Raw genomic sequence first — 22,159 nt, 5'->3', positions numbered from 1 at the left:
GACAATGGAAGACAAAAAAGTTAGAGCAAGGACAACGCAAAGGAGAATCAATATGTGTGATGTGAGAAAAGCTCTGGCTATTAAAATAAAATTCAATTAAATTTCATATGTCATTTTAAATTAAATTTTGTGTAATTTATTATAGTAAAATCAATCCCTATTAAGTTTGATAAAATTATAAAATAAAAAATTTCAGTTTGATTTAATTAGTTTTATTTTTTATTAAATTAATTAAATTAAATTTAAAATTTTAAAATAATAATTGAAATTAAATTGAAAAAATAATAAATTACATAAAAATTATTTTATTTTTTAGTAAAAATGGAAATATACCTTTTTTGGGGAAAATGGAAAATATACTGATCCCCCAGAAAAATTATATGATAGTCTACATAAAATGATAAAGTAATGACGAAAAAAAATATATACACGGTGGTCTCAAAAAAATTATAACTACAAAGTATTTTTTTTTAATTTCAATAACTATATTTATATATTTATCGATCTCTTATACTTTATCATTTCATATAAGGTGCTAAAATGGTATTTAAAGCTTACTCTATACTTACTATCTCAAAAAGTATAAGTTATTAATTGTTCATACTAAATTACATAAAATTATTACAATACACTTTCAGGATATAATAAAATTTAAAGAGATTAGAAGAGAAAAAAAAAAGACGTAATATATAAATAAATTAAAAAACTCATCCATATATTTATAGAGAATAAAAAATTATGGCATATTTTTAGATAGACATATCTATCTACATATCTATTTATTTAAATCGATACATTTTATATATAATAAATATATCTATTTATTAATAAACATATTTACTTATTAATAAATATATTATAATTTATTTATAAAAAATTTAAATAAAATAATTATTTTATTTTATTTTATACACATATATATCAATTATTATTACACATAAGTAGAAAAATTATAATGTGAAGTAAATTATATATATATATATATATATATATATTATATATATATAATTTACTTCACATTATAATTTCTCCACTATATAATATATATATAATTTACTTCACATTATAATTTCTCCACCTATGTGTAATAATAATTGATATATATATATATATATATATATATATATAATTTGCATCACATTATAATTTCTCCACCCCACAATATGCTCGCTTACCCCTAGTATTGGTGGCGCACCCAGACAGACACTCCAAAGTCCAACACACCCAAATTAATAGGTCCAAATCCAACACGTGTCTTAATTACGAAACTCAAGTCATGCGCCTAATGACGAGGCTAAAATGGTCCAAATACAAGAATCTTGGTAACAATAAAGTTAAATAAAAAAATCTAAAAAAGGGTATTTCCGTCCAATTGAGTTAAGTTTGGGCCAAGAAATCTCAGAAACTGTCAGAAATTTTTTAAGTGGGACCCATTAAAGGCGATTCTTCAAAGCGTTAGCTAAAAGTGAACGTTGATCTAGTGAATTTGAAATTACACGTGTCCACAAGATTTTTAAGGGTGATTGGAGAGTAAGATTTGGGTGAGGTGAGGGTGTAGCATAACATTGGTGGTCCCCTAGTAGACGAATTCTGAGAAATTTTGGTAGGAAAATGGAGACTAATTGACCTTGACCAAACCAAAATCAAAGAAAAAGATTGATGAGTTTCTTAACAAGTCTCCTCATGTATTTGACTGAAACAGCCACTAAATCCACTGGCTCTTCTTCTTCATTTCAAGTCTTGAAAAGACTTGCAAAAATATATAATATATTATTAACAAATCATTGAAATTAAAATTATTAATTTTAAAAATACCATAATTTAATTTTATCAAATTGATACATTATATTTTATTCTGACATTAAATATGATCTAAATTAATAAATAATATTTACATTTCAAATACATGGTGTTAATGTAGACGGATGTGACCTCATTATCACTAATCTGATTAATACTTGAATTCGTTATAAAATTCGATTAAAATTTATTTGCAACTACTTAAATTCATCTCAATTTTAATTATTATTATAAAAAATTTAACCTATTTAATTTTATGTGTTTTAATTAAAAATCTACATAAAACTTATTTTTATTAATAATTTATATTTTAAAAGTTTAAAAATTCTATAAAATATGTCAATTTTATTTTATATAAAATAAAAAATATAAAAATTTATAAATATTATTATAAAAAACATATATTTTATTTTAATTAAATATTTATATAAATGAATTTGGATAACGAATACTCAACGTATAAAATTCAAACATATTACGAGTATTAAATTTAAAATTCAAACTAATTCCCAACTTGATATATTAACCAAACCTAATCCATATTTAATCGGATTAGATATCCACACAAACCTAACCGTTTCCATCCCTAATCTCACGTTCCAAAGCTTTCTAATTAATATGAATCAAATTATTAAAGTTTTGGACCTATAGACCCTTGTGGCAAAATTTTGGGCAAACCAACTTTCATATGGGAAATGCAAGATCACTATCATGTTCCTTACTTTGAAAACTTCAAAAAGAGACTAACTGGTAAAATTTTCATCATAAAAAATCTCTAAGACATGATCATAGTGAGCTTGTGAACCCTTCTTATCATCTTTCTAATTAAATAAAAATAAACTTGCTCTCTATTTATCATGGTCTTCACGTAGATATCTTCATTTTAGAGAAATTTTATTGGTACCAACGATTATAAAATATTATATTTTAGTTATTTAAAGAAACATAATAAGCTTTAAGGAAACTTTAATATAATACTATCAGAAAGCATTCAGCTCCACAGGAAACAGTAGCAGTAAGCCTTAGCACACTGGCAGCTATAGGCAACAAATGCAAAACTACTATATTACGAAGAACATTCAGTAGCACCTTAGCAGAAGAACATCAAACTAGCAACATTCTTGTGCAACCTAGGCCGCTCTGGAACTGGACCCTGTCTTGAAGAGATTTCAGACAAATTATCCTCAAACTTCATAAACTGCCCCCATCTGTCGTGCAGCAAGGTTAGCATAATGCAAAGGAGCCACTGTAGGAAATACAATAACAACATTGTTAAGGCACTATGAATTCTCTTGTTGAGTACTGAAAAGTGCAGTAAAAGTACCTGTTCTGATAGCAGTAGTACTCCTTTGGTTCCTAAAAAATAAGTAAATTCAATTAAATGATCATGAGGATGAAAAATTTTGCATTCAAATGATAAGGAATTCGAACTTGAAAGCTTACACATAAGAAAAAGAGCACGGATAAGATTTTGCAACTCATCAAGAGAGAATCCAATCTCATCAAGCAAGACATGATAGTGTGCAGGCCTTGAAGTTCCCTATCATAATGGAGGAAAATAAAAATAATGCATACAAGTTTGATTCATTATTAAGAAAACTGAGGTTATACTCGCAGATGCATCAGATCACCCAATGTTTATCAAGCATCACTATGTGTGTGATAGAGAGAGGAGACAGAATACTTACAATCATGCTTGCATGAGCCCACAAGTAAAAATCATAGTTTCTAGGATGCACAATCTCTGTATCTACAACGGTCCCTGTGAAATTTTGTGGGGTATTGTATCATGAAAAATAAAGAAATGAAAAAACATAAAAATAAAACAGCTCTGCAGACTAGTTGACCAGAAGAAACATTTTCAGGGCTAATATCTTGAAATAGCTTAGTGTGGTGATCCTTCTGAGCAACAATTACTGTGAACTTGGGAACATCTACCTCACTTTTAAAAAGAACCTGATAGGCCTGTAAAACAAGAAAGTTCATCAACTTAAAAATAACAACAATTGGAAAATTCATTTTATATCTTCCCTTATCAGCAGGTCCTACAGCAGCCCACAAACTTTACAATGGAGCAAAAAGAACAAGTACAGTATTACAACAGACACAAATCTGTAACAAAACCTTTAGGATCTGCTCCACTTCAACGTTCAAAACCTTACTAAACTGTGACTCAGCCACTCCATTCTTGAAAGCATCAAGTCGAAGTTCATCAACCAAAAGAATCCAGCAGTAGGAAACAAGTATATTTAAATAAATCCAAAATATATCTTATCTACCATAATTAAGTTCTAATTGGCTGTTAATAATACAAATAATTAAACAGTTTAAATAGAAACAAAAAGATAATTTTAACAAGTAGAATAATCTTGTTCGCACCCATTAATTGTGCTTATAGGTGCAACATTATAAAGCATATCAGTAGCAATCTCATGGATTAAAACACAGAAAACATCCAGATCTCATTGTTAAATGCGCAATCAAGAATGACAATTCTAAGCCTCATATTTACTTTCATCAGGTCCTTCAAAGAGAATTTTGAATGACAAGCACCGATTGAATATTGATAGGTGAGGTACTCTCAAGGCCACTACCAAGTGTTATTATCCCACCAAGGCATTGCCCTATGATGGAAAATAAACAAATTGGCAGCAATCCATGTGTCACTCAAATTTTCTAGAACCTAGACAATTGGAAAACTTCCCAATAAATAAATAAATTAGAAGTCAAAATATAATTAACATAATGCAGTGATACCCGAAAACAATAATGTGCTTTGGTTTGTTTCCATTGCTTGTATGACAGAAGTCCTCTAGCAGCTTCCTGCAACAGTGAACAATTCCTCAACTCAGATGAGTGATAGAATCATGAAAACAACAATTCTTTGCAATGTTTATGTACAATATTGATTATGGGACTATCTGATGAATTTAAAGACAGTTTTGCTGTTACCAGAAACCATTATTTCAATGGATCCAAGGATATAAATAAGGCTTCAAAGGTTGATAATCTTACAAATGTGATGGAAATCTATTTACTACATTACCTCATCATGCCATCATCCTTCCCATTAGCTAAAGGGTTGTATAGAGCATCAATCATCTCCTCCTTAGGAGATTGAGCTCTTGCAGAAGCTTTATACCTTGAAATATATGGCCAATATAGAGATCCGACAACCTGAAAATAGCAACATTATCAATTCTGAGCATGAAAAAATTCATTAGAATTCAAATTTTACCGCGGCCACTGATGGTATATCTGATCGGCCAAGAGAGCCAAGAGACACGCCCATGCCCAAAATCATTGTAGGAGTATCTTTTATGAGGGGTATTTGCATGGAATCCTCAATTGCCAACAGAGAATTAATTCCTCCAAGCTATAATAAAAGACACAATTTTAACTCAATGTCTTATATAAAGTGTAAACAAATAGAGATACTTCATGGTCCTATTTTCAAGAAATACCTTAGAATTGATCTTAAGAAGTACATTGGTAAGATACTGATCATTAATCGTAGATGGATAAATGCACTGTGTAACAATGCCAAAATCACTAAGACATTTCTTCTTCCATGGTCCTGGGAGTGCAAGGGAACATATTTGTCAAGTAATTTCAATGAGTTACCCTAAGAAATGTAATACAGAGATGATTAATATACCATAAATGTCAGATTTCTTCTCTGGCAAGACGCACAAAATAAACTGGGTATCTTTCAGAAGCTTAGCTCTGTTCAGCATCTCAAACATATTTTCTACTCTATCAAGAGGTTTGTCTCCTCTGGATTGTGGGTCCTCCTAAATTGGGGTACGCGGGCTTTCAATTTGCTTCAGGGACGCATATATAGGATAGGTATATGAGGGATAGAAACAGACTTTACAAAGGTAAAGATTGAAAATAATAATGTAATTCAAGAACATACTATGCCCATTCTCCTTCCACAGCTTATGAGATCATGGTAGATTTTATCAGTATAACAGCGAGCAGAAAAGTTAACCACAGCCCATCGATCAATGCAAGTAGTTTTGAAAAGAGTCTGCAATAGGAGAAGATTCAAATAACATTAGACACAATAGATGACAAATGAAATATAAAATCAGCAAAGTTCAGCCAAAATAGAGAGTCACAGTACCTTGTCATTAAAGAGTCTTCCTTGTTTCCTACCCTCAACTGCATATTACATACATATGCATTTTATCAATTTAAATGCACAGAGAGAATCACAGATGGGGGGCGGAACAAGAAAAAGAAAGATTTACCATTGGAGTTTCAAGTACGCGACTGTCAACTTGCATCATTTGTCTTTCTTTAGAAACACCACTTGCAGAAAGCAAAGAATCATCATCGCAACATAGTTTCTCACAGCCTGCCAAATGATGCAAATACTTTTACATTAGTCAAGGCCACATAAAAATAGCATACAGATAAAAAAAGACTTACATCAATCACACTTCATTTTCTATCTTGAGGGTTTTGTCTAGAACTTGCAACCAAAGATGCTTAGAGTTGGGGATAGAGCTTTTCCATAACGCTGGAGCGGAACAAGCGTACAAAGCTGCAGCACAGGAAAAGCATAGGAAATAAGACAAGATTAAGCAACACAAGCTAAAAATAAGAATGTTGCGTAAGAAAATTCAGCATGCCTCCATTGGCAGATAGATTGGTTGTTTAGTATTGCCAACATCAAGGCAAGGCAGACATGCAGAGTCGGTGAGTTCTATGCCACAGTGTTTAGTAAAATACTCATACACTGTTATCTTCACAACCTGCGGCTCACCATTTGCACAATCATGGCTTCTCACTTTCATTGAAAAACTAGGAAATAAGAGCAAAGTTAGAGGTTCACAATGGATACAAAACGAAAAGTGACAATTCAAAGAAGGAAAAGGCACAGATGGCAAAGAACCGCTTACTATTGCTCCTTGCAGACCTTTTGGCTCAAGCCTATAATTTTATATTCCGTGTTACGGTGCCTTGGCTTAACCCTCAAATTTTTCAACTTACTTTTGGCCTGTAGATCAATATATAAATGAATTTTCAACAACACAAAACTATGCTAGATTTTGCGGATGCAGTTTAGCAACTTATTACCTTCACCCAGTCAATATAGCATGGATCCTGTGCATTCTGATTAGCTTTCAGAAAATCAATCACTGGTCCAGGGGTTAGGAACATCGTCATAGACACATCTGCAGCACACCAAAAAAAAGAAGAATGGCAGACATCAATGAATAAGCAGCAACAAATGAAAAACACAGAAATTGCAAATACAACACAACACAACATTCTACTCGAACCAAGTTTTAATTTAAACAAAAAAATAAAAAGTTAATACCCATATTAAGAAACGAGCCACCCTGAGTGGTACGGAAGCTGGAATGGTATCCCCTAACTCCTGTTATACCTCCTCCTACATCAGTGATGTTCATTGGATCGTCATGAAAGAATGTCTGCCTTAACAGAAAACACCCGCTTTGCCTGTTCTTCAAGATAGTATCCAGCACTCTTAAAGCATCTCGAGTATTATTATTTGTCTCATTTCCTTGGAGAGACAGAGCAATGGAATTTAAAGGGATTTTCGCAGCATAAACTATTTCCACTTTAAAAGTCTCAGACCGCAAACGACGTTTAGACCTCTTACTAGTTGCCTCAAAGCTACGACCACAATCAGGGTTGCAACTTCCATTATCATGCAAAGACAGTTTAATTCAACACAAGTTAATTCCAGCATAAAATACTCCAACACACAAATCATAGAAGTGGATGGACAATTCACATACCGTTTTGCAATTGATTCCTTAGGAACTACAGTGAACTCCATCCAGGACTGTGGCAGACGAACCAATGAATAGAGGGTTTTCTCACCATCATATGCGAAGCTTTTACCAGCTAGTTCACATGAGTACGTCTGGCAAAGCCTATCAATTATTTTTCGCTTTTCATCAACAACTCTATCATCTTCAGCAGTAATAGAAACCTGCAACATTGTAAGGCATAAGGCATATATATATATATATATATATATATATATATATATATATATATATATATATATATATATATATATATATATTGAAATACCAGAAATAAAGCAGACAATAAGTAGAAAATTGATGTGTGCTTCCGCAAGTGCACGGGTCACAGTAGTATAGTTTTAAAAATAATATCGTTCTCATAGGAATTGAAAATAAAATTGAAAATAAAAGGATAAGCTAATTAAAATGGTAAAATTTAAAGATATAAAATGAAATTTAAAATTTAAGATTGGTATTTGAGGAATTTAAACTAAATCAAACAATTAACTAAATTAATTAAACTAGATTACCAAAATTTAAATTGAAACTGCTATTTATGAAATTTGGAGGAATTAAATCTAAATTCAATAAAAATTAAAGTGATTCTAGAGATAGGGCTTTCAATATTGTTTGCCTGTGGTTTATCCCTAATTTAGCCAAACACATGAGAATTGCAATTTTGAGGGAATCAATTATTAGTTCTTTGAAACTTTTTTCAAGCATTTCAAAGTTGGTATTCATTAAATCAAACCTTGTTTTCACGGTATTTCAAACCTAACAAAAACCTAATTAAAGCTCTAATTGATTTTGGAAAGTCCCCTCAATCCTCATAGCTTATCTCTAACACCAAGAAAACTAAGTTTATTGCAAGATTATGTATCCCAAACATTCACTTTTCAGTCCATCTGTCAGGGATTAAAGCTTAACTTAATGAGGGCCCATTCATCAAGCAAGGCAACAAGCTCACGAGCAATAAATCAAAATGCAACAAATCTCATTTAAATGACTAAATCAGTTCAAAACCATAATACAAAGCAATATTTACAAACCCATCTTTAGAATCTCAAATATCTACTCACAAATCATGGTTTCAAGACAAACCCAAGTATAGAAATGAAGAAATAATGAAAATCTAAGCTAAGGAACAGAAAAATCCAGTAGAATGATGGTGAATCTGCTACTGGAGAGTTGCAGAAATGTCCTCTGCTGCTGTTGCAAAACAGGTTCCTGTCCTCCTCTTCCTCTCCTTTTTTTTTCTTGCCAAAAATCTCTCTCCCTTTCTCCTTATGGAAAGAAATAGATAAAGGAGCTTTTATATGGTTCAGAAATCTGCCCTAGAATGGGTAAAAAGGTGGAAGATTCCAGAGAAAGTGAGGTATTAAATCAGAGGAACGAAAATGCCACATCAGCCATTTTCAGTAAAAACGACACAAGCTGAATCGGTTGTGTCACGGGTTGTGTCACAGGTTGTGAAACCTGCTGCCCAAGAAAAACTGCATATCTGACAATCAACACAACCTGCGACATAAGCTGAATCGGTTGTGTTGCGCGTTGTGTCACTTTCGGCCTTTTTAACTCAACTTCAAAAGTTTTGCACTTCAACTCTAATTTTTTCCAAATAGCTGCTCTGATCAAAATATACCAAATTTCTCCAAATTTAACCTACAAAACATATAAATTCCAAAAATTAAGCTAAGAAGTGTAAAATTATAAAATTGACTAAATATATGTTAATATCTATAGTAATAGCTATGAACAATGGTAAATTATGTGCAAAAATTATACCTAAATGATGATATAAAATGCATGCATCAAATTCCCCCATACTCAAACCCTTGCTTGTCCCCAAGTAAAATTTCATTAAAACTCATTTGGAAGGGAAAAGAATCAGTCTTTGAAAACACAAAAATCACTAATCCAAACCACCAACTTACCTCTAGTCACCAACATTCCAAATTCCCACCAGCGAAGCACAAAGAATGAAACAATCACTCTTAACAATTGCAGAATAGCTAAGAATTAACCAATCAACCCAAGCAACTAATACCAACAAGCTACAAGAGTCAATTGTGCCAAAACAAACCTAAATGAAATAGATAGCCAATGTGTCTCAAATAGATGGTGAGTAATGTATGGAAGATTATATTGCCAAACCCATATGCAAGCATAAAAGATCTAACTCCACTAATGTAGCAAGCATTTTTCAAAGAATCATTAGGTCTTTTTAAGGGTTGTAATGGGGTCCAATAGGGTAAAATTATGGTTAACAAAGAAAGGGATTAAGGAAAACAAAATATGAGAATAATATTAATCATGAAACTCAAAGTGCATCCAATATTCTTTTTTTTTTTTAGTTTTATAATAATTTTTTTTATCAAGAGGAAAGAAATTCACAATGAATCTCAAGTGCTATCACAATGATTATATAAAGGGACTACTTTTTATACTTTTTTTTTAATTATTTTTTCATTTTTTTTTATTATGTACTTGTCCCTATTTCATGTCACACCCGAAATTACCTTTGGGATATTTTGGTGGCCTTTCTTTTTTTTTTTTTTTTTTTAAACTTTTCATAATTACTCTAGCACTTTTCAAGATGTTTCAATCCTCCGAGTTTTTTTTATGCACTTAATTGCTAAAATATTATTCTCATAAATAGGTGGTAGTGTTTAGGTTTTATGGCTAGGTAAATGATTTGGGTTCCAAAGAAATTACTGAATTAAGGTTCAAGGGGGTTTGCAAGGATTGAAATGAAATTAAGGTAGGTTAAGGCTAAATGTGAGGTTTAAAATAAGAAGGAATGCCTAAATCATATTCTTATCAAATGCAAGTTAAAAATTTAGCTTTGAAAGATCTAAGATGCTTGTTCTAGGAATAGTGAGACGACAATGACCATTTTCTTCCTTAAAGGCTTATTCAGACACTCAAAAACTCAAAATAACTAATCAGAATTTGCATACCTAGATGAATATATTAATTTTTAGCTATTAAGTAAGAGAAAGAATAATGCTTAAGACTTTGTACCCAACTGAAACTTTCATTCCACTAACCATCTAAAGGAAAGTTGGATTGCTTGAATAAGCAGCTTATGGAATTCAAAAACTAGTTTAAAAATCCAAAAATTTTAAATGAATAAATGAAATGCATGAATGTATGAATGTATAATCAACCTATATGTAACTAAGTATGCATAACTAAGTATATAAAGCTATATGCAGTGTATATAAGTGAATATGTACAAGTATGAATTAATGAGTGAGTATGTCACTATATGCAAATGAAAAGGAAAAATAATTTTTGCAAAAAATTTACCCTCTCCCCTATACTCAGAATGGACATTGTCCACAATGTTAAAAGATTGCAAGGAATGGGATAATTTGGCTATATGTGCAATGGGTTCTCTCAAATATTGTGCAGAAAGTAGGTGGCTAATATGTGCATAAAGAATAATTACCCTGTTTCATAAGTGGTAGCACAACTTGTGCTGAAAATGACACAAGCTGAGATAAGAATTGTTACCTCATTGAAGGTGCAACCAATTTAATTAAATAAAATTTGGATAGTTGCTGCACTCATTGCAAAAGAAACAGTGGAATGGAATCCATTAAAGCAATTAAACTCAAAAAGTTGAAATAGGGAAGTTAAGCTCAAAAATATAACAATTAAGTGAAATTCTGAAGTAGCATATCAAAGCAAGTGAGCAAAGTACTAAAGATTCAAAAGAAAAATGTACTTATGAGGAACTAAAAAAAAAAAAAAACCGAATAAGCAATGTTTCAAGTAAAAGAAAAGCAACACAAGCAAAATATTAATTAAACAGGCTACTAAAAACACTAATTAATTAAGCAACTAAAATAAAGACATGAGTTATGTAAACTGAAAATAGAAGCTAGTCAGCATGAATGATAATTCCTTTACCCTTGCCATCATGTGGAGGTGGTGGTGCTTTTGGTGGTTGCTGTGGAGAAATAATGCTCAAAATGAGTGCCTGGTTAGTTTCGATCTGTTCTAGCTTAGCTCGCATGGCTTTCAACTCGTCTTATATTTCAGCACTTCTATCCAAATATATATCAGCTAAATCCCTTAATGTTTGAAAAGAGACATCTGTCATTTGTCGAAAGGAGTAGATCTCATTACTGAGATTCTCCATGAATGTCAGAAGGGTTGCCATGGAGGGTCCAGAAGCTGTTGATGAAGCAGGTTGTGCAGCTGGTGGAGCTTGGCGTGGAGGTTGTGCATAAGGCTGCTCAGATGGTTGCTCAGATGCTGAGGAGGAGCTAATTGCAGTAGGGGAGCCTGGTGGGGTTGCTACTAGTGCTGGAATCTCATAAAGCTGTGTAGCCTCATTTTTAATACAAAATTTTTGGTTGGCCAAATGAGGTCCATCCAAATATAGCAAGCCAGTTGTGACGGCAGCACACCTATGACCAAACCTCCAAACACAATCTTAGCAGTACCCCTAGTAGTTTGGTGGAGCACATGACGGCAAAAGTAATAACCAGGTGAAACCTTTTTACCAGTTTTGGCACACCACAAAAAAAAATAAGTCATACTGAGACATTGTGCCAACACTTTTTCCTCTTCCTAAAATTGTATTTGCAATTAATCTTTGAAGCAATCGCAAGGAGTGACTCTAAATTTTAGAGGCCTTACTGTGCCCAAGTTTAAAAACACCTGCTAAGGGTGCTATTTGCTGCCAAAATTCATGCCCATTATAGTCCCTTCTACTAGTAGGCATTTTAATCAAACCATCAATGGGGAACCCGAATATATGATGGAAATCATCCATGGACAGTACCCTATCTTGACCGAGGCATCTAAAGTTGATTGTCAAGTTATTATCCAATTCATATTTATGCTTACTAGTGGACAGGGAGGCCATGAATTCCTACACTAGAGTGGGGTAAACCAGTTCCTGTTTATGAACAAATCTCACCCAACCCAAAGCATCCAACAAATTCTGCATTTCATCATATATATTCAAAGATTTAAGTGTAAACACATCCAATTACCGAGTCTGAACCATTTCTCTAGTTTCAATTCTTGTCTTATTTTTCTTCATTTCGGCAGTAGGCAATACCCATTGTCTGGCAGTAGGCACAGATGAAGGAATAGTGAAGTTACCTTTAGATTTCCCTGGGCGCTTTACCGCTGATCTCGGGATTCCATGGCGAGCACCAGGTACAGCAGAAGTGGGTGGCTGGACTGGTTGAGGCTGTGTGGGCTGCTCGGATTTCTTTCTCTTGGTGCCACTTGTGGTTTTATGTGGCTTGATACTCTTTGCTTTCTTCTTCTTGTATGTAGCAATGGGGGTGTCACCAGAATGGGTTGCCGGTGAGTCAGCATCCATGGGTTGGGTGGGTTGAGGTTGCAGCATAGGGTGTGAGGAATGGGGAGGGGAGTTTTCAAAGGAAAGAGGGGAATCGGGCATGGCGAAAATGGAAGAGAGGGACCGAAAGAGAAGAAGAATGCAAAGAAGTAGAAGAAGAAAGAAGAAAAATGTTGGTTTGGATCGTGGGTGGCAGATGTTGCAGCGAAGAGGAAGGAGTGGGCTTGTGTCGGAGGTTATGTCAAGAGGAAGAAGGAAGGAATGGGGTTATCGGGTATGGGTTTGGGTTAGGGAGTAAAAGTGATGGGCTATGGGCTTTGGGGTTTGGTAATTAGGTAAAGGTTGTTGGGTATGGGTTTAGTCTACGGGCCATGGGTTTGGTTTAGTTAGTTTTTTTTTTTTTTTTTTTTTTTTTTTTAATCAAAATGGGTTAGTGGGCTTTTTGGGCTTTGGTTGGCTACGGGCCCATTCTGGTGAAGTGGGTTGTGAACCTGCAAAACCAAATAAACGACACAGGTTAGAGCACAAGGATGGAGGTTGTGCCGGAAGTTGTGAAATATTTTGCCCAAATTGCTCCCAGTGAACACAAGCGACGACACAACCAAAATCGATTGTGCCGCAGGTTGTGAAATCTGCTGCCCAAATTTGACAAAATTACATAGTACCTGAAAAATTGAAACAAATTAGATTTCAAATGATTAGACCTTCATAACATGAATTCTAATTGCTCAACTTGTTATGTTCATCAAATACTCATAAAAAAAAAAAAAAATTTCAAAGCACCAATTCACACATCCACATTCAAATAATTTTCTTTTTAAACCAAGATGTCAAAATTTGGAAAAACTTCCTCTTAAAATTAACAAAAAGGGCAATGAGTCCTGCAAAATCCACCAGCAAATAATCAACAATAGAAAGATGAAAATTATAAGTGAACAAATTTAAAACTAAAATTTAAAGCTGAAATTTAAAACTAGAACTAAAAAAAAATTTTTTTAATGCTCATTTGCTTGTAATGAATTGTATCCCATTTGCACAAGAAAATTAGAACAATGTCAAACTCTGAATAAAGAGTATAGAAAAACTTAAAACAAATATATGAAAGAAATAAAGAATTAATGAAAAATTGTGGGTTATGCCCAAAATGCTAAGTTTAGGTCTTTAGCTTGACCTTACTCAATCAAAATTTTATGGAGAATGAGAGAGATAGCAGGTTGCTATCTTCTCAATTGGCTCACCAATTGAATAATGCCTCAACCTTTGCCCATTTACCTTGAAATTACTAGATTTTTCACAAAAATTTCTACAGCACCATGAGGGAAAACTTTCACAACTTTAAATGGACCTGACCATCTTGATTTTAATTTTCCTGGAAAAAATTTCAACCTTGAATTGAATAAGAGAACCAAATCTCCTTCTTTAAAGTCCTTTTTCTTGATGTGCTTATCATGCCATTTTTTAGTTCTTTCTTTATAGATCCTAGCATTTTCATAAGCATCAAGTCTCAATTCTTCTAACTCATCAAGTTGCAAAAGTCTTTTGTGTCCAGCAGCTTGTAAATCGAAATTAATTGCTCTTATGGCCCAATAAGCTTTATGTTCTAACTCCACGGGCAAATGGCATGATTTCCCAAAAACTAACCTATAAGGTGTAGTTCCTATGGGGGTTTTAAAGGCTATTCTATATGCCCAAAGAGTGTCATCTAATTTAAGGGACCAATCTTTTCTGGACTTGCTGACAGTTTTCTCCAAGATTTGCTTAAGTTCTCTATTTGTGATTTCTACTTGGCCATTTGTTTGAGGGTGATATGGTGTGGCAATCCTATGCTTTACCCCATACTTTCTCATTAATTTTTCAAATTGGTGGTTGCAAAAATGGCTACCACCATCACTGATTATGGCACGTGGGGCACCAAATCTGGTCAAAATAAATTTTTTCAGAAATTTCACCACAACTTTTGCATCATTGGTAGGTGTAGCAATAACTTCTACCCATTTAGATACATAGTCCACCCCTACCAAGATATATTTATTCCCATAAGAAGATGGAAATGGCCCCATGAAATCAATTCCCCACACATCAAACAATTCAACTTCTAATATGGACTGTTGGGGCATCTCATCTCTCTTGGAGATATTGCCTACTCTTTGACACCTATCACACTTGCTTACAAAGTCTCTCACATGTTTAAACATATTAGGCCAATAAAAACCTGATGTCAAGACTTTTTCAATAGTTTTTGAGACACTAAAATGACCACCATATTCAGAGGAATGACAATGGTAAATAACATCATTTATTTCTTCCTCTGGTATACATCTCCTAATTATTCCATCATTAAATCTCCTAAACAAAAGAGGCTCTTCCCAAGAATAAAATTTAATATCGTGCAAGAATCTTTTCTTTTGCTGCCAAGATAAATCAGGTGGCAAGACACCACAAGATAAGTAATTCACAATATCAGCAAACCATGGAAGTGCAGATTTCAACACATACAACTGCTCATTCATAAAAAAACTCATCAATTGGCACAATATCATCATCTTTATTTTCAGTTTTTATCCTAGAAAGGTGATCAGCCACCACATTCTCAACACTTTTTTTATCTCTTATTTCTAAATCAAATTCTTGAAGTAACAAAATTCATCTAATCAACTTAGATTTAGCTTCTTTCTTGCTCATTAAATACCTTATTGCTACATGATCAGTGAAAACTATTACCTTTGAGTTGACCAAATAAGAACGGAATTTATTGAGTGCAAATACTACCGCAAGGAACTCCTTTTCAGTTGTAGCATAATTAACTTGAGCTTCATCAAGGGTTCGACTTGCATAGTAAATGGCATAAGGTTTTCTATCTTTTCGCTGGCCAAGGACAGCTCCAACAGCAAACTCGCTTGCATCACACATGATTTTGAATGGCAAAGTCCAATCTGGGGGTTGCATGATAGGAGCTGTTGTTAATGCCGTCTTTAACCTACAAAAAGCAACCACACAATCCTGATTAAAATCAAATTTAACATCATGATTCAAAAGATTTGTTAAGGGTTTAGCAAGTTTAGAAAAATCCTGAATAAATCACCGGTAAAACCCGGCATGTCCAATAAAACTCCGCACTCCTTTAACAGTGGTTGGAGGGGGTATTTTTTCAATAATTTCTATTTTGGCTCTATCTACATCTATTCCCCTGTTTGAGATCAAATGCCCTAAAATGATCCCTTCTTGGACCATAAAGTGGCATTTCTCCTAATTCAACACCAGATCATTATCAGCACACCTCTGTAAGATTTTAGACAAATTAGTCAAGCATGAATAAAAATTAGTGCCATATACTGAAAAATCATCCATGAAGACCTCCATAATTTCTTTAATAAAATCAGAAAAAATGGCCATCATGCACCTTTGAAAGGTGGCAGGCGCATTACACAATCCGAATGGCATCCTTCGATATGCAAAGGTGCCATAGAGACAGGTAAAGGTAGTTTTTTCTTGGTCATTAGGATGGATTGGAATTTGAAAGAAACTGGAATACCCATCTAAGTAATAAAAGAAAGAATGCTTGGCTAATCTCTCTAACATTTGATCCATAAAAGGAAGGGGAAAATGGTCTTTTCTTGTAGCATTGTTCAACTTCCTATAGTCTATGCACATTCTCCAACCTGTAACAGTTCTAGTGGGTATCAATTCATTATCCTCATTTTTAACAACTGTCACCCCACCTTTTTTTGGTACAACATGCACAAGACTCACCCACTCACTGTCAGAAATGGGGTAAATAATTTCAGCAACTAGTAATATCAGGATTTCCTTTTTCACAACATCCTTCATTGTAGGATTCAATCTTCTTTGGTGTTCAATGGAAGGTTTACTATTTGGCTCTAGGAAAATCCTATGCATACAGACTGTTGGACTAATTCCCTTTATATCATCAATTGTATAACCCAAAACTCTCCTATATTCTCTCAAAACTCTCAATAATTTTTCATTCTCAATATTAGTCAAAGATGCATTGATTATAACAGGATATGTTCCATTTGGTCCAAGAAAAGCATACCTGAGGTTGGAAGGAAGAGGTTTAAGATTTACCTTTGGGGCATCCTCTACCTTTAATGATGGTGGTTTAATCTCTAAATTTTGCACTTCTTTAAGTTGAAAAATTGTGACTTCAGGATGTGGTGGAGAGCTCTCCATGTGTTGTGCAAAAGTAGCTATGTTATGATTGTCATCATCAATGCTCCCACCATGGACTAAGCAATTTTCAAGAGGGTCTTGTGGATATCTTTTTCTGAAATGCTCTTGAATAATCTCATCAATAATGTCTACCCGCAAACAAGACTTAACTTCTTCATGTTTCCTTTTCATGGCAGGATTGATGTTGAATATCATTTGATCATCTCCCACTCTAAGTGTCAATTTCTCACCCTTTACATCAATTAATGCACCAGCTGTTGCCAAAAAGGGTCTTCCCAATAAGATAGGAACTTTTGTGTCTTCTTCCATATCTAAAATGACAAAGTCCACCGAAATGTAGAATTTTCCAACCTTGATAGGCACATTTTCTAGAATGCCTTCTGGATACTTAATTGAACGGTTAGCCAATGAAAAATACATGTTTGTGGGCTTCAACTCTCCCATATTCAACTTCTCATATATTGAAAGTGGCATTAGGCTGACACTAGCTCCAAGGTCACATAAGGCATTTGCCACACAATTATCACCTATATGACAAGGAATGGAAAACACACCCGGATCTTTGAGTTTGGGAGGTAACTTCTTCTGAATTATAGCACTGCATTGCTCTCCCAAGTTAATGGTATCATAATCTTATAGCCTTCTCTTATTGGTAAGAATCTCCTTCAAAAACTTGGCATAACTTGGCATTTGGGATAGTTCCTCAGTGAATGGCACATTGATATACAACTTCTTTAGCACTTCAAGGAATTTGCCAAATTATTTGTCTAGCTTATGCTCAATGAATCTTTGAGGGTAGGGAAGGGTGGGCTTGTAAGGCTCAGGTGGGATGTATGGTTTCTCTCCCTCATCTTGCTCACTTTTGCTTTCTTCTTCTTTCTCATTTTTCTTGCTCTCAACTGAATTTTCTTCTTTTGTGCTCTCTTTTTCTTCTCTCTTGTTTTCACTCTCTTGACCAACTTTCTTACCACTTCTCAAGGTCACAACCTTACATTGTTCATAAGGGTTTTGTGGTTGGCTAGGTAGTTTCCCATAGGGTTTGCTTCCCGATGAGCTTGCTTGTTGAGCCAGTTGAGTCTCCAACATACGATTATGGACTTGTAATTGATCCATGGTTTGTCTCATGTGTTGCATTTCTTCCTCCAATTTGCTATTCATCTTGCTTTATTCTGCAAAAAATTTCTCCATCATGCTTTCCAAGGTTGGCTTCGGTTCATGAGGTGGAAGGGATTATTGTGCTCTTGCTTGATACCCAGGTTGTGGCTGCCTTGTGGGCTGAAATTGAGGCTGAAATTGAGGTCTATTGTGCTGCATATACCGCTGGTTATGAGCATAATTTGAGCTTTGACCTTGTTGAGCAAAAGTTGCTTGTGGTCTCCATGTTGAGTTGTTCACATTAGAGTAAGAATTTCCCATAGGTTTTTGTTGATAACCTCCTGCATAAGCAGCTTGTTCTTGCAAATAATCATCACCATAAGAAGAGTAATCAACTCCACAACTTTGAGTTCTATCTGTGTAGGCAACTTGTTGCATAGTTGTAGGAGTTGAGGTTGTTGCCTTTGTGCAAAAATCACTAAGAAGCTGAGTCAACTGATCAAATCTTGCATTCATGTAGCTAACTGAGTCAAGTTCATAAATCCCAGCCTTCTTTGGCTCAAGTGCTCTAGGATTTCCCCATAAATGGGTATTATGAGCAATCTTCTCTAATAAATCATAGCATTCTTCACTTGTCATTCTCATAAAATCTCCTCCTGCTTGTGAATCAATTGTGTTTCTTATGGCTGGAGTAACTCTGGTGTAGAAATTCTGAACAATCATCCATTTAGGCATTTCATGATGAGGACATTGCCTTTCAAGCTCCTTAAATCTCATCCAAGATTCATACAAAGTTTCATCATCCCTTGGCTTAAAGCTACCATCAAATTCCTCAAATGAGTGGTCTTCCCAGGTGGGAAAAATTGAGATAGAAAAGCTTGAGATAGTTGCTCCCAAGTAGCTATAATAGCTTGTGGAAGTGAGTCATACCACTCTAATGCTGAATCCCGAAGAGAGAATGGAAATAAGGTGAGCCAAATCACTTCATCTGAAACTCCAGGCTGCCTTTGTGTGCCACATATCATCAAAAATTTCTTCAAATGAGAATGAGGATTTTCAAGTGGACTACCTCCATATTGTGAATTCTAAACCATTTGAATGAGACCAGTCTTTAACTCTAATTGATTAGCTCCAATAATAGGTCTGTTATCTCTCACATCTGCACATCTAGGAAAAGCATAATCTAACATGGATCTTCTTTGAGGATCATTTTGATTAACAACTTCATTCTGTCTATTTTGCTCATTTCCTCCATTATCTCCACCAATAGCTCTATTTTGATTCTCCATATTTTCAATTGTTTCCTCTTGGTCAATTATTTGTTGTTCTTCTTTTTCTGCTTCCTTTCTTCTCTTGTATTCCTTTTTGTTGGCTTGACAAAATTTTTCAATTTCAAGGTTGAACAACAATTCAGTATCACTTGTGCTTTTCGATCATCTCATAAACAAGAAAAGTACCTGAAAAACACAAGGAACAGTAGTGAAAATGAAAGAAAATAAAAATTCTAATAAGCTTAAAACAATTAAAATCCAACTTAAAACCAAACAATTCCCCGGCAACGGCGCCAAAAACTTGATGTGTGCTTCCGCAAGTGCACGGGTCACAGTAGTATAGTTTTAAAAATAATATCGTTCCCACAGGGAATTGTGCTTAAATTGGAAATAAAAGGATAAGCTAATTAAAATGGTAAAATTTAAAGATATAAAATAAAATTTAAAATTTAAGATTAGTATTTGAGGAATTTAAGCTAAATCAAACAATTAACTAAATTAATTAAACTAGATTACCAAAATTTAAATTGAAATTGCTATTTATGAAATTTGGAGGAATTAAATCTAAATTCAATAAAAATTAAAGTGATTCTAGAGATAGGGTTTTCAATATTGTTTGCATGTGGTTTATCCCTAATTTAGCCAAACACATGAGAATTGCAATTTTGAGGGAAATCAATTCTTAGTTCTTTGAAACATTTTTCAAGCATTTCAAAGTTGGTATTCATTAAATCAAATCCTGTTTTCACGATATTGCAAACCTAACAAAAACCCAATTAAAGTTCTAATTGATTTTGGAAAGTCCCCTTAATCCTCTTAGCTTATCTCTAACACCAAGAAAACTAAGTTTATTGCAAGATTATCTATCCCAAACATTCACTTTTCAGTCCATCTGTCAAGGATTAAAGCTTAACTTAATGAAGGCCCATTCATCAAGCAAGGCAACAAGCTCACAAGCAATAAATCAAAAGGCAACAAATATCATTTAAATGACTAAATCAGTTCAAAACCACAATACAAAGCAATATTTACAAACCCATCTCTAGAATCTCAAATATCTACTCACAAATCATGGTTTCAAGACAAAACCAAATATAGAAATGAAGAAATAATGAAAATCTAAGCTAAGGAACAGAAAAACCTAGTAGAATGATGTTGAATCTGCTGCTGGAGAGTTGCAGAAATGTCTTCTACTGTTGTTGCAAAACTGGTTCCCAGCCTCCTCTTCCTCTCCTTTTTTTCTTGCCAAAAATCTCTCTCCCTTTCTCCTTATGGAAAGAAATAGATAAATGAGCTTTTATATGGTTCAGAAATCTGCCCTAGAATGGGTAAAAAGGTGAAAGATTTCAGAGAAAGTGAGGTATTAAATCAGAGGAATGAAAATGCCACGTCAGCCATTTTCAGTAAAAACAACACAAGCTGAATCGGTTGTGTCGCGAGTTGTGTCGCAGGTTGTGAAACCTGCTGCCCGAGAAAAACTGCATATCTGACAATCGACACAACCTGCGACATAAGCTGAATCGGTTGTGTTGCACGTTATGTCACTTTCGGCCTTTTTAACTCAACTTCAAAATTTTTGCAATTCAACTCTAATTTCTTTCGAATGGCTGCTCTGATCAAAATACACCAAATTTCTCCAAATTTAACCTACAAAACAAATAAATTCCAAAAATTAAACTAAGAAGTGTAAAATTGTAAAATTGACTAAATATATGTTAATATCTATAGTAATAGCTATGAACAAGGGTAAATTATGTGCAAAAATTACACCTAAATAATAATATAAAATGCATGTATCAAAAACCACTGGGTGAACATACACTATACTGGTAAAACACGACATCTGTGACATTAACAGAAACTTTGAAGTGGTTGCTGAGCAATGGTATGGGATGCCCGCTACTTCCAAACCCAGGCCTGGCTATGATAGAACGGTTGGTTGGTTTTGGACAGGATCCACCAGATACTTCTTCCATCTTGCAATCAAAACAGAAACGATCATCTCATAAGTGACTTATCAGCTTCACAAAATATAGATGGATTCATTCCAAAAATGCTTGTTATTACAGGAATGAAAACACAGATTGACACAGAAATACAACCAAAATCAGAGTATCAGAGACCAATTAAGAAAAAAAATAGGTGGTAAACACAAGACTATCAAAGACTTGTTCAAGCAAAGAGCTAGAAAGCAAAAATAATACTAGGGAATGGATGATTATTTACTGAGAGTGAAGGCAGTGTGTATTTGGCTTCTCTGGTCTTCAGAGGTCACCAAGAGAGTGAAGACAATGGAGGAAAGAAGAATACAGAGCGTGCTTTGTTTAAGGAATCGCTTGTATTTATAGATACATTGCGGGCGATTTGCTGTCCATTCATGCATACTTTTCGTTAAAAAATGGGTTGATTCACCGTTCTTCGCTCCTTGCCGTACATGAAAATTAATTCACATCGTAAAGAAAATGCTTTTTTGGTTGCAATCCTGAGGGCAAATTATTTGAATATACTGAAAGAATTTAAAAAATATTGCTCTCTTTTATATATATATAAATTATTATCAACAGGTGTTGAGTGTAGTGCAAGGTTAAGGAGAGAAATTCAATTCAATTCTTAAAGAAGGTGTTATTGAGAGGAGTAGTCATAACTTAGAAGGAATTAATTTTTTATAATTTAGAAGGAAT

General features: G+C 33.9%; 1 non-coding gene and 1 pseudogene across 1 annotated transcript; one reads left to right on the top strand and one right to left on the bottom strand.

The window, feature by feature from the left end:
* Positions 1–2,824: 2,824 nt before the first annotated feature.
* Positions 2,825–21,480, bottom strand: LOC110664960 (protein argonaute 16-like; annotated as a pseudogene).
* Positions 18,941–19,046, top strand: LOC131170119 (small nucleolar RNA R71). The gene has a single exon (XR_009141061.1). It is a non-coding gene; the product is annotated as a small nucleolar RNA R71 (small nucleolar RNA).
* Positions 21,481–22,159: the final 679 nt, after the last annotated feature.

The sequence above is a fragment of the Hevea brasiliensis genome, chromosome 10 (assembly GCF_030052815.1).
Source record: "Hevea brasiliensis isolate MT/VB/25A 57/8 chromosome 10, ASM3005281v1, whole genome shotgun sequence".
Lineage (NCBI taxonomy): Eukaryota > Viridiplantae > Streptophyta > Magnoliopsida > Malpighiales > Euphorbiaceae > Hevea > Hevea brasiliensis.
This window is presented reverse-complemented; position numbering and strand designations above follow the sequence as displayed.